The sequence below is a fragment of the Microtus oregoni genome, unplaced genomic scaffold (assembly GCF_018167655.1).
Source record: "Microtus oregoni isolate MIOR12 unplaced genomic scaffold, Mior012 000062F_ref0000492, whole genome shotgun sequence".
In the NCBI taxonomy this organism is placed as follows: domain Eukaryota; kingdom Metazoa; phylum Chordata; class Mammalia; order Rodentia; family Cricetidae; genus Microtus; species Microtus oregoni.
In genome coordinates this window covers 5,002,037-5,014,861 of record NW_024543872.1, presented here as the reverse complement: position 1 = coordinate 5,014,861, position 12,825 = coordinate 5,002,037, and the positions used below count along the sequence as shown (strand labels likewise).

The 12,825-nt window shown below is 40.3% G+C and overlaps 1 protein-coding gene and 1 pseudogene across 1 annotated transcript in view; one reads left to right on the top strand and one right to left on the bottom strand.

Annotated features, from left to right (window-relative positions):
• Window positions 1–12,825, top strand: part of LOC121439607 (glucokinase regulatory protein-like) — an 82,953-nt gene that overhangs the window by 34,650 nt on the left and 35,478 nt on the right. The gene's annotated exons all lie outside the window — the stretch shown is intronic.
• LOC121439668 overlaps window positions 1–12,825 on the bottom strand; it is a 36,472-nt pseudogene that overhangs the window by 18,983 nt on the left and 4,664 nt on the right.

Sequence of the window (12,825 nt, the reverse complement as noted above, 5' to 3'; positions counted from 1 at the left end):
GGGAAGGCACAGGACAACTTGTAGGAGTCAGTTCTCCCCTTGTTTTCCAGGACCTGTACTTGTGTCATCAGATTTGGTAGCAAGCACCTTTACCCACTGAGCCATCTCACTGGCTCCTTTTTTAAATTTTATTTTTATTTTAAGTGCATTGGTGTTTTGCCTGCATGTATGTCTGTGTTGGATTCCCTGGAACTGGAGTTAAACACAGTTGTGAGCTGCCTTGTGGGTGTTGGGAATTGAACCTGGGTCCTCTCAAAGGGCTCTTACCTCCTGAGCCATCTCTTTAACCCCTATGCTTTTCCATTTAAAAGTAATATATCTCCAAGATGTCAAATTTTCCATATGAACACATAAGATAGGCCTTATTGTTTTTAAACTGGAGCCTAATATTCTCCAGTTTTTAATGCTAGTGACTGCCTGTGCAAAATAGAAATATTAACAAACTAACACAATTTAAACAAAACAGAACTAATTCCTGAACTTAATTAGCAGAATTCATTATCAGTTTTTGTGTAGAATGAATCTCATTTAGAGGATAGAAAACCCTAAGAAAAACAGTTGTTTGATTCTGAGAAATTATCAGGCTAGTCCAAAATACTTGGGGTTGAGCTACAAGCGGCATTTAGACCAGCTGTGTCAACTCAAAGCCTCATCATTTTCAGGATCAAAGTAGCAGGTTCTCAGAATTTTTACAGACCATCCTCAGCACTAACTGTGCCTACAGAAGCAATCAATGTTCCAGAAAAAAAAAGGACACCCTGTTGGAAAAGATGCTATCTGGATCTACACCGAACTTTCAATTAAGGCAATTTCAGGCTAATACCATGGCAAGCTAGTTTATAAAAAAGGATAAAACATCTTGCTATTATATACCGCACTGATTTGACTTGTTCTATACTGACTTTATACAAGTACTTTCCATATGGTTCCCCACTAATGGCATTATTACCTACAGAGACTACTTCAAACAGTACCTTAAAAGAGAAACGACTACCATGATCATGTCATACTTACGAAGTGCCGGACAGCAGAAATGGAATGCGGACACCTTCTATCACCACTATATTCTTCATATTGGGTTTTGCTAAGGTCTTCTTTGACTTGGTCTGGACAGCTTTAAGATAAAGTTCAAAGAAATATTAATAAAATATATGAAATCAAGGATAGGGAAGAAGCTCAAGTGGAACACTTGCCCAGATACATTTTGCTATGATTGCTCTCTTTCTCTCTTTCTGGTATTTGGGTCTATTTTACGATGACCTTCTGGCTTTTATAATTTCCATTGAGAAGTAGAGTGTAATTCTGATAGGTCTGCCTTTGTCTCCTCTAAAAAGAGCTGTACTGTTTATAGTCTCTGCCAATGGGATAGTCAAACAAGGTCATAACTCTAAATCCAAGGCACAAACTGATCGTGTTCAGAGGGGGTATGCCAGGCCCACTGACAAATCAACAAAGCAGTTGACTAGTGTATATTAGCACCATTTTTTGTTTTGTTTGTTTTTGCTACAATAAAATACTCGAGACTGGACATTAAGGAATCTAAACTAATTAAATGGTGCATACTGAGGTCCTGGTGAAGGTCTCCCTGGCTATGTCATAACAAAGCTAAACATACCACAGCAAAGAAACAGGAAGAAAAATGGCTATGTACAGAAGAAGACAAGCACTTGGGATGGACTCATTTTAAAACAGCCACTCTTGGACTATAGAGATGGCTCAGTAGTTAAGAGCACTGGCTGTTCTTCCAAAGGTCCCGAGTTCAATTCCCAGGAACCCACATGGTGGCTCAAAGCTATTAGGAAGGAGATCTGGTGCCATCTTCGGGCCTGTAGGTATGTATCTATACAGGCAGAACATTGCATACTAAATAAATCTTAAAAAAAATGAAACAACAACAACAACAACAAAAAAAAACCCAGCCACTCTCAAAGGTTGATACCAGACTCATACCAATGACCAAATTACTTTCCTTTTAAGTTCATTTAAAAAACAAAACAAAACAAAAACTGGGTACTGCTACATATCAAATTCATAATGTAGCTTAGGTTGGCCTCAAACTCTCAACATTACTACTAAAGCCTCCCCAGTGCTGGGATTTCTTAAAGGTTCTAGCGCCTCTCAGTATTACCACAAGGAGCAAACTTCCAGCTCATGACCTTTGGTGTGTACACTCTATAAACCATAGCAATTAGCTAGTCGTGCCATTGGCAAACAAGAGATGAACTGTGCCAGGCCAGATCCTCCTTGGTAGGAATCCAAGCAAAGAAACATGGCAAAAAATACCCATTACAGAGGCTGAAAAGACGCCATGAAAAGAACTAGGGCAATGTAAAAGTTACATCATCTGTAAGCTAGCTGTAGGATAGCCACAAATCCTGGGAGCAAAGAACAAAAGGAGGTACAGACCTAAACAGAGAACTCTCAACAGAGGAATCTAAAATGGATGAAAGACACTTAAGGAAATGCTCAATATCCTTAGTCATCAGAGAAATGCAAATCAAAACAACTCTGAGATTCCATCCTACACCTGTAAGAATGGCCAAGATCAAAAACACTGATGACAACTTATGCTGGAGAGGTTGTGGGGGTAAAGGGAACACTTCTGCATTGCTGGGGGAATGCAAGCTGGCACAGCCCCTTTGGTTATCGGTATGATGACTTCTCAGAAAATTAGGAAACAACCTTCCTCAAGACCCAACAATACCACTTTTGGGTATATTTCCAAAGGATGCTCAATCGTGCCACAAGGACATGTGCTAAACTATGTTCATAGAAGCTTGGTTTGTCATAGCCAGAACCTGGAAACAATCTAAATGCCCCCCCTCAACTGAAGAATGGATAAGGAAAATGTGGTACATTTATACAATGGAGTACTACACAGCAGGAAAAAAAATAACGACATCTTGAAATTTGCAGGCAAATGGCTGGAGCTAGAAAACATTTTGAGTGAGGTTACCCAGACCCAGAAAGACCATTATCATATGTACTCAATCATAAGTGGCTTTTAAACATAAAGCAAAGAAAACCAGCCTACAAACCACAATCCCAGAGAACCTGGACAACAATGAAGACCCTGAGAAAGAGATACATATATCTAATCTACATGGAAAGTAGAAAAAGACAAGATTTCCTGAGTAAACTGGAAGCATGGGGACCTTGTGAGAGAGGGTTGAAGGGGAGGGGAGGGGCAGGGAGGGAACCGGGGAATAATGTAGAGCTCAATAAAAATTAATAAAAAAAATTAAAAAAGATGTGTCATGCTTTACATAACTGCTATCTGTGTGTGAGAAAAACAGGAGCATAGACAGAGAAACAAAAAAATAATCATCAAATCAGTCAAAATTCCCACTAGACACGGTTCATGAGATGACAGGACACCTATACATCCTGTAGTCATTTGCTCACACTTCTTCCAGCAGTAATACTCAAACGAGTTAAGAGGAATTATATAGTTATAACTATTGTAACCTAAAACCTTCTTGGCACAGGCACATGGCTCTTCCCTATCCTAAAACCAGCCAGTCACATTCCTTTACTTATCAGTGCCTTTTTGTGCCGTTATCATCAGCAGCATTAACACAAACCACTTATAAAATACTGTTTGACACTGGGGACATAAGTCTCAAGACTTTCAGAGCTTATAACATAGGAAGAAAAGAAAAACACCAAAAAATGGCTACCGGACAACAGAGACTAGTCTAAATGAGTGAAAAATGATTTCTCTGTTGTCATCAGAATGACCTTTTACTACTTGGCCAGGAGTCAGGTCTGCGTGGGTGATTATGCAAAGCAAAAGCCTGAGTGAACAGTTAAATCAGGGGAAAGGTGACATAAGTCAGAAAGGAACTATCCTTTATTATTCTTTGTGAATAATAAAGACAATAGAAATCTAAATTCTGGTTAGAATTTAGAGGCTCTAGGACCTAAGTTCTCTAGTTGAGATTAGGCTACAGATGTCTACGAATATTGTGGGAAGATAATACCACCATGAACATACTGACTTTAGTTGATGAAGGGCATTTTGGCTGTGTGCTGTTGTAGCTGCTATGGTGGTGGTGGGTTGAGTACAGTGTGCTAGGCAAATCTGCTTTGATTTTGTCCCTTTTCTCTTAGTACAGGGTGGGGATTGAACCAGGGTCTTGAACATGCTAGGTAGGAGTTCTACCACTATATTCCCAGTACTTAAAGAACTTAGAGATATATTCATACCTATATAGTAAGGCTGGCAACCATTTTTTTTTTAAGAGAAGGAAACTATAAAACATAGAGATGTCATTTGGCCACACTAGCCGAAAAGATACCATGCTGAAACAGAGTACATGTCCTGATCCTAGATGGCACTTTTTCTATGAAACCATTGCACAAATAATATATCTTATATTATATATAAAATAAATCTAAAATCAGAAAAAGAGTCAACAGAAAGCCCAGACAAGGAGAAAAAAATGTTGACAATCTGTCAGGAAATGTTTACACCACACAGTGATTTTCAACAGTGAAGAAGCCTAATTCATTGGGTTTCATTGAGGATCTACATAACACCATCAAATCAATGAATTTCCCCACTCTTTCATTCCATGATAGCTAAACATCTTCTTTTATTAACTAGTTTTCCCATTCACCTCTATTTCAGAAACAGGTCCTCTTGTATATAAGATAGTAAGATATTTAATAGAGACGTCTACCACTAACTACAACTGTAAAAGTTAACGTGGGGCGCCACAATGATTTCAAGACAGTGTGTAAGCTTATCTTTTCCAGGACTGACAGTCAGGGCTACATACACTGACCCACCAAGTTTATAGGACCTTCATGACTCTATGAGTGCCAAAGGCCAGGAAGCAGTCTTCTTTTATCATCTTAAGCCCAAAGGAATGGTACTGATTGACTATACATATTTTTATTTGAAGGTAATAATGATATGTTGATCATAAAAGGGGAAGAATTAACAAATTAGTTTGAGTTTTACTCAGAATTCACAAATACAGAATTCTAACATTTAATGGAGAAGTATTTGCTTGAAAATTACAGTACCTGGGGCTGATCGTAGCTGGGAAGTACAGCTCAGAGGTCTTTCAGCTAGAAAACAAAGTGTGTATCATTTAATAACGATGCACAATGTTTATAAGTCTACACTTAAGAAAGAAAAATTGAACTTACAAAATCTGAGGGCCCATTTTGATGTAGTAGAAATGTTTTTAAAAGTGGAAGACAAGATGGTAGACATTCTGAAACCTACGAAGAAAAGAACAAATTATGTCTTGAATTACTTCAGCAATCTGTAGTGTACACAGTCTATGAAATCTGATAAACTCATTCACAGCCACCATAAAATACCATTATCAATTATTCTTTTCTAGCAATATTATAACTATACTGGCATAGCTTTTCCATTGTACAAATAACTATTCTAAGCATGAATCATCTATTCCTCACAATGAATGGTATATCCATACTAAGAGATTAGGAAACCTGGCAGTGGTGGCACACCTTTAATCCCAGCACAGAGGCAGAGGCAGGCGGATCTCTGTGAGTTTAAGGCCAGCCTGGTCTACAAGAGTTAGTCCCAGGACAGTCTCCAAAGTTATAGAGAAACACATTCTGTAATAGAAAAAGATTAGAATAATAGCAAATAGGGAACTGGTTAAGTAAGTCATACACTAGCAACCAGGGAACTACTGTATTATATACAATCAGCCATAAAAGATAAGAAAATAGGAGCTGGTGAGATGGTTCAAAGGTTAAGAACACTTGCTGTTCTTCCAGAGGATACAGGTTTGATTCACAGAACCTTCATGGCAGCTTACAGCAGCCTGTAATTCCAGTCCCAGGACACCCAACATTCTCTTCTGGCTTCTGTGGGCACCAGGCACATAGTGTTGCATAGACAAACATGTAGGCAAAACACCCATATACATAAAAATAAGTTTTTGTTTGCTACCACCCATTAAAAGAGGAAAAATATTTGTATTTCCTTGAATCATAATAAAATACCCCTAGGGTACAATGTTAAAAACAACTGTTAGGCAGGGCATGGTGGCACGTGTCTTTAATCCTGGCACTCAGGAGGCAGTGCAGGTAGATTTCTCCAAATTTGAGGGCGGTCTGGTCTACACAGTGAGTTCCAACTCAGCCAAGGCTACATAGTGAGATCCTATCACAAAAACAAACAAATGAAAAAAGAAATAATTGTTAGGATGGAGCTAGAGAGATGGCTCATCTGTTAAGAGCACTTGGTTACTAAAGCCTACCTCATGGCTCACAACCATCCATCATCTCCAGTTCTAGGAGATCTGACCCACTCTTCTGACCTCCATGGGCAACAGACACACATATGGAGTGCATACATAAACACAAGCAAAACATAAATAAAACCAAAAAAAATTAAAATAATTGTTAGGGGCTGGTGAGATGGCTTAGCGGGTTTAGCTTGTTGTCAAGCATGAGGACCTGAGTTTGTCCTCAGGACTGGTATGATAGGATGAGAGGACCAACTCCTACAGGGAGCAGAGGAGGCCCTGAGTAAAGTTCTAAAATGAATGTGTATCATTGACATTGACACAGCCATGCTAAAGGCTCTGATGCCTGAGCCCCACAACAGTGACAAAGCCTGCCCTGGGAAGACTCAGAGGGACGGCAAAGCTCGTGGGAAGGAATCCAAGTGTAATGAAGAAACCAAAATGCACAAAAGCTAGCAACCGCAGCTCCCTCCGCCTCCTGGAGGTTCACAGCCTGAGACGATTTTCCAAAAGACACCTCCTACAGACACCTCCTACCCAAGACAAGCTAGCTCCTCCCCTTGTGCTGTATATAATATGGTGATGTTCCAAGTTCTAGTGGTAGATGTCACTTCAGAGGTTTGCACACCCCATCTGACCCCAGCTTTTCTGTACATGTCTGTCATTTCCTCAGTGATTGTCCTTTCTTCACTCCCTCACTGTCCCTAGACGGAGTTCCAGGTCCCAAGTGGCATACAGGTTCTGGGACCACAACAAACTTCCTACAAGAAGTCTTCTGATCTCCATATGAGTGCCATGGGCCTCCCTCCCAGATAAATGTTAATAAAAGAAATAATTGTTAGCTGGGGGAGGTGAGCATATACTATAGCACACATGTAGAGGTCACTGGACAACCTGTGGGAGTTAAAGCTTTCCTTCTACCAAGAGGTTCCATGATTCAAGTCAGGTTCTCTGGCTTGGTGGCAGGAGCTTTTACCCATGGGATCACCTCACTGACCCAATGTCTTAATTTTTAAACGTATTTTTACTTAAAAAGTAAATAAGAAACTTAAGGTTTATGAGGATACTGTAGTGGCCAGCCTCCAAGCTGACCCCAGCATCTTTTCTCTCAGTTTTTGTACTCTTGGTCTGGCTGCCTTCCACACTGCACTGCTCTGTCAGAAGAGATGGCATGGCTTCTGAAATCAAGCTGTGAAAAAGATCGCAGTTTCTGTCTAAATATCTCAGATACTCTGTGGAGAGCCAGCTGGAAAGTCACTGCCAACAGCCATGTGAGTGAGCTTGGAAGCTGATCTTCTGGAATAGGAAAGCCTTCAGATGTCTACCACCTGCCCAACATGCTGACGACAACCTCCTAAAACTCCAAAGTCACAACAACCCTGCCAAGTAGCCCAGATTCTTGACCCTCAGAAATTGTATGACAACATCTTATAACAAGCATACCTAAAGATATAGGAATTTATAATTTGATATATAATGTAGGGTTTAAAGTAAATGGAGGAAAGATGACTTGATCAATCAATTTGCTGGGAAATGACTAATTGCTTGGGAAAAATAAGGTCTATTGTTCACACTATAAGTATAAAAAATTTAAACCCATGTAGATAAAAGATCTAAAAACATTTAAAAATATAAAAATACCAGAGTCAGGAAAGATGGCACACACTTTTATTTAATCCCAGCACTTTGAGTGGACACAAGCAGATATCTATGATTTCGAAGTCAGCCTGGTCTACATAGTAAGTTCAAGGCTAGTCAGAGGTACACAGTGAGAGCCTGTCTCAAAACAAAAAGATGAGAGAATATGGGTGTGCATGTGTGTATACATGGAAGTGGAGGTTAGAGGTCAATCACTTCTACACCTTACTTTTTGAGATAAGGCCTCTCATTAAAGCTGGGAATCAAACCTGGGACTTCTTGAAGAATAGCCAGTGCTTTTAAAACGGAGCCATTTCTTTAGTCCCCTAGAAAAATTACCGTAGTACTATTGAACGACTTGGATAAATCCAGACACCTCTAGCAGAAAAAATAGAGCCAAAAATCTAGCAGAAAAAATAGAGTCAGTTTATTGGTTGTCTGGCTGGATAGCAATCCCTAGATTCTCTTCTCTCCACTAGTGCTAGGATTACAGGCCCACAAAGCTACATGTCCAGCTTCTTTTAACCCAGCGTATGGACTCAGTTTTCATACTTGCACAGCAAACACTTCACCCATTAGGCAAGGCCACCTCCCATTAGATGAGTAAGATCTAGAAGCCATAAATTAAGCGTTAACGTATTTGATTACTAAAATATTTTAAACCCACACACAATTTTAAAAAAACTAAAATTGAGTTAAAAAGCAAAGAATACATTAGAGAAAATATGGTTAATATAATCTATAAAGAGCCTGTTTCAAATTAAAAGGGAAAATCTGCAATTTTTAATCTATATTTTGTTCTAGAGTGCATTTCCCCACTATGTAGTTGTCAGGGAAGTCTACAAGGGATTGACCCAATCAGAGTGATCTTAATCGCTGCAGGGATTAAAGGCTCAGATGGCTAAGCCCTACAGCACCTTGCCTTGACCACGGGACTGATGTTTAGTTAGTCTAATACTCAAGTTTTCTGTCTGCAGTTCTAAAACACAAATCATTCCTTTGGCTGTAGTTGTACAAATATTAACAGTGCTACCTAAGGACAAAGTTGATATCAAAAGAAGACAGAACTGAAAATTTTATGAAAAACAAAACAAAAAAACAGTCCTAGTCATATTCTATCTGAAACACACCCACTGATGGTCCAGGAGATAAGAAATCCCCAAATTTAATAGAATTTTCTATTATTTGCAACTGAACAGGTTCCTATCTGATATGCAGACCACAAGCAAAAATGAACAAATAAGCAGTTCCTATAAGAAAGTAAAATGCCAGGGCCTTCGAGTACAGCTGAACGCCAAAGCGCGTGTCTATTACATACCCTGTGTTTGATCCCCAGCATCAATCAGTCAAACTAAAATAGTCACACTAACAAAAAAAATCCCTATTTTTATATGTGTTTGTATTTCTGTGAGTGTAAGCCACATATGTATGGGTGCCCATGGAAGATAGAAGAAGGTATTCAATTGATTCAAGAGGTGGTTGTGAGCTGCCCGTCATGGGTCCTGGGAATCGAAGTTGGATCCTCTGCCAAGTGCAGCAAGTGTCCTTAACTGCTTAGCCTCTCTCCAGCCCCCGAAAATACCTTTTAAAAATTTGTTTTAAAGCAATCCAGTGGCTAAATTCCATATTCAGCACGGGGGAGTGGGGGATACATAAAAACCAGCCACAATGCTTGTTAGAGTATTACTTATAGTTGGAACTATTCTAAATGGGAATCAATAGAACTAGCTACATCATAAATATATCATGACTATTCAGCAGGTTGGGAAAAAATGAAAAGATATGCATGTATGTATTGACATGAAAAGACGTTCACAATAGGTATTAAATAAAAACGCTTTAATCCCAGCACTCAAGAGATAGAGGCAGTTAGATCTCTTTAAGTTTGAGGCCAGTCTGGTCTAAATAGTGAGTTCCAGGACAGTCAGAACTACCTAACAGAGAGACTGTCAAAAAGCAAACAAACAGCTCTTTTGGCGCGTAGCATCGCCCAGCGCAGCCTATCTGGGCGCTGGGTCCGAGTAGCCGGGGCTCCCGGGGGGCAGCAGTTCCTTTGTTTCTGTGGCCTGCCTGCACCAAGCGGGGTAGGCGCTTTGTCTGCGGGCTGCCCAACCAGCACGGAGGCCTGATCTTTCGGCGCCAGGAGACCCAGCATTGGGGTGAGTTTCTGGCCCACGGCGCCAGCCTGGGACGGGGAGCTCGGGGGTTTCTTGGCCCCCTGTCCTGTTTGGGCTCTCTGCAGGGCCTCTACTCCCCGGGTGCTGCCTCTTTCTTCCTGGCCCACCCAGCTTCCGTCCAGAGCCCTCCCCACTTCGCCCCCACTGCCCTCTTTTGGCGCGTGGCATCGCCCAGCCCAGCCTATCTGGGCGCTGAGTCCGAGTAGCCGGGGCTCCCGGGGGGCAGCAGTTCCTTTGTTTCTGTGGCCTGCCTGCACCAAGCGGGGTAGGCGCTTTGTCTGCGAGCTGCCCAACCAGCACGGAGGCCTGATCTTTCGGCGCCAGGAGACCCAGCATTGGGGAGACCCAGCATTGGGAGAGCCAACATTGGGGAGAGACAGCGTTTGGTAGGCAAGGAGACCTAATCCGGTAAAAGAAGATCCATAGGGAGCATTTGGAAGAAGAGATGGGCCGACGTCAAGGCAAGAATTCGCCCAACAAGCTGAAAAGCAACATGAAACTACCAGAAACAAGCGACCTCACAACGGGAGGACAAGAACCCCTTAATCAAGAGGAAGGAGAAAAGATTGACTTCATGAAAGTGATTGACACCCTTAAACAGCATGTAAAAAACGCCCTTATAGAAATGGATGAGAAATATAACAGAAAGTTTGAAGAATTGAATAAATCAGTGAATGATACCCTAGAAAACCAAGGAAAAACAATCAAACAGATAATGGAAACAGTTCAAGACCTGAAAACTGAAATGGAGGCAAAGAAGAAAACACAAACAGAGGGCCGTCTGGACATGGAAAATCTAGGTAAACGAATAGAGACTACAGAAACAAGCACAACCAGCAGAATACAAGAGATAGAAGAAAGACTCTCGGATTCTGAAGATACCATAGAGAAAATAAACACACTGATCAAAGAAAACAGCAAGTCCAACAAACTCTCATCACAAAACATTCAGGAAATATGGGACACAATAAAAAGACCAAACCTAAGAATAATAGGAGTAGAAGAAGGAGAAGAAGGGCAGCTCAATGGTCCAGAAAATCTATTTAATAAAATTATAGAAGAAAACTTTCCCAACCTAAGGAAAGATTTTCCTATGAAGGTGCAAGAAGCATACAGAACACCGAATAGGCTGGATCAAAAAAAAACATCCCCTCGCCATATAATTATCAAAACACAAAGCATACAAAATAAGGAAAGAATATTAAGAGCTGCAAAGGAAAAAGGCCAAATTACTTATAAAGGTAAACCTATCAGACTTACACCTGACTTCTCCATGGAAACCATGAAAGCCAGAAGGTCCTGGTTAGATGTACTGCAGAAACTGAGAGACCATGGGTGCAAGCCCAGATTACTATACCCAGCCAAGCTTTCATTCACTATAAATGGAGAAAATAAAATTTTCCAGGATAAAAACAAATTTAAACAATACGCAGCCACAAATCCAGCCTTACAGAAAGTAATTGAAGGAAAATCACTAACCAAGGAGTCCAACAATGACCACAATACCTCAGACATCTAGAGACCCTTCACCAACACAAAACAAAGAAGGGAAACTCACAAACTCTACGACTAAAAAAAAAAATGACCGGAGTTAACAACCACTGGTCATTAATATCACTTAATGTCAATGGACTCAACTCACCTATAAAAAGGCACAGGCTAAGAGATTGGATAAGAAAACAGGATCCAACATTCTGCTGTTTACAAGAAACACACCTCAACCACAAAGACAGGCACCTACTCAGAGTAAAGGGCTGGGAAAAGGCCTATCAAGCAAATGGTCCTAAGAAACAGGCAGGTGTGGCCATACTAATCTCTAACAAAGTTGACTTTAAACTTAAATCAATCAGAAGAGATGGAGAGGGGCATTTTATACTCATAACAGGAACAGTTCATCAGGATGAAGTCTCAATCCTGAACATCTATGCCCCTAATATAAAAGCACCCACGTACATAAAAGAAACATTGCTAAAATTCAAGACAGCCATCAAACCGCACACACTAATAGTAGGAGACTTCAACACTCCTCTCTCACCAATGGACAGGTCAATCAGACAGGAACCTAACAGAGAAATAAGAGAATTAGTGAAGGTAATGAATCAAATGGACTTAACAGACATCTATAGAACATTCCATCCAAATAGGAAAGAATATACCTTCTTCTCTGCAGCTCATGGAACCTTCTCGAAAATCGACCACATAGTCGGTAACAAAGCAAACATCCACAGTTACAAAAAAATATTAGTAACCACCTGTGTCTTATCAGATCACCATGGATTAAAGTTAGAATTCAACAATAATGCTACCCCCAGAAAGCATACAAAGTCATGGAAACTGAACAGTCAACTATTGAACCATAGCTGGATTAAGGAAGAAATAAAGAAAGAAATTAAAGTCTTCCTGGAATTCAATGAAAATAAAGAAACAACATACTCAAACTTATGGGACACTATGAAAGCAGTCCTAAGAGGAAAGTTCATAGCACTAAGTGCCCACTTAAAGAAAACAGAGAAAGCTCACATTGGAGACTTAACAGCCCACCTGAAAGCTCTAGAAAAAAAAGAAGCAGACTCACCTAGGAGGAGTAGAAGACTGGAAATAATCAAAATGAGGGCTGAAATCAACAAAATAGAAACACAGAAAACAATACAAAAAATCAATGAAACAAAAAGCTGGTTCCTGGAGAAAATCAACAAGATTGACAAACCACTATCCAAGCTAATCAAACGGCAGAGAGAGAATTTGCAAATTAATAAGATCAGAAATGAAAA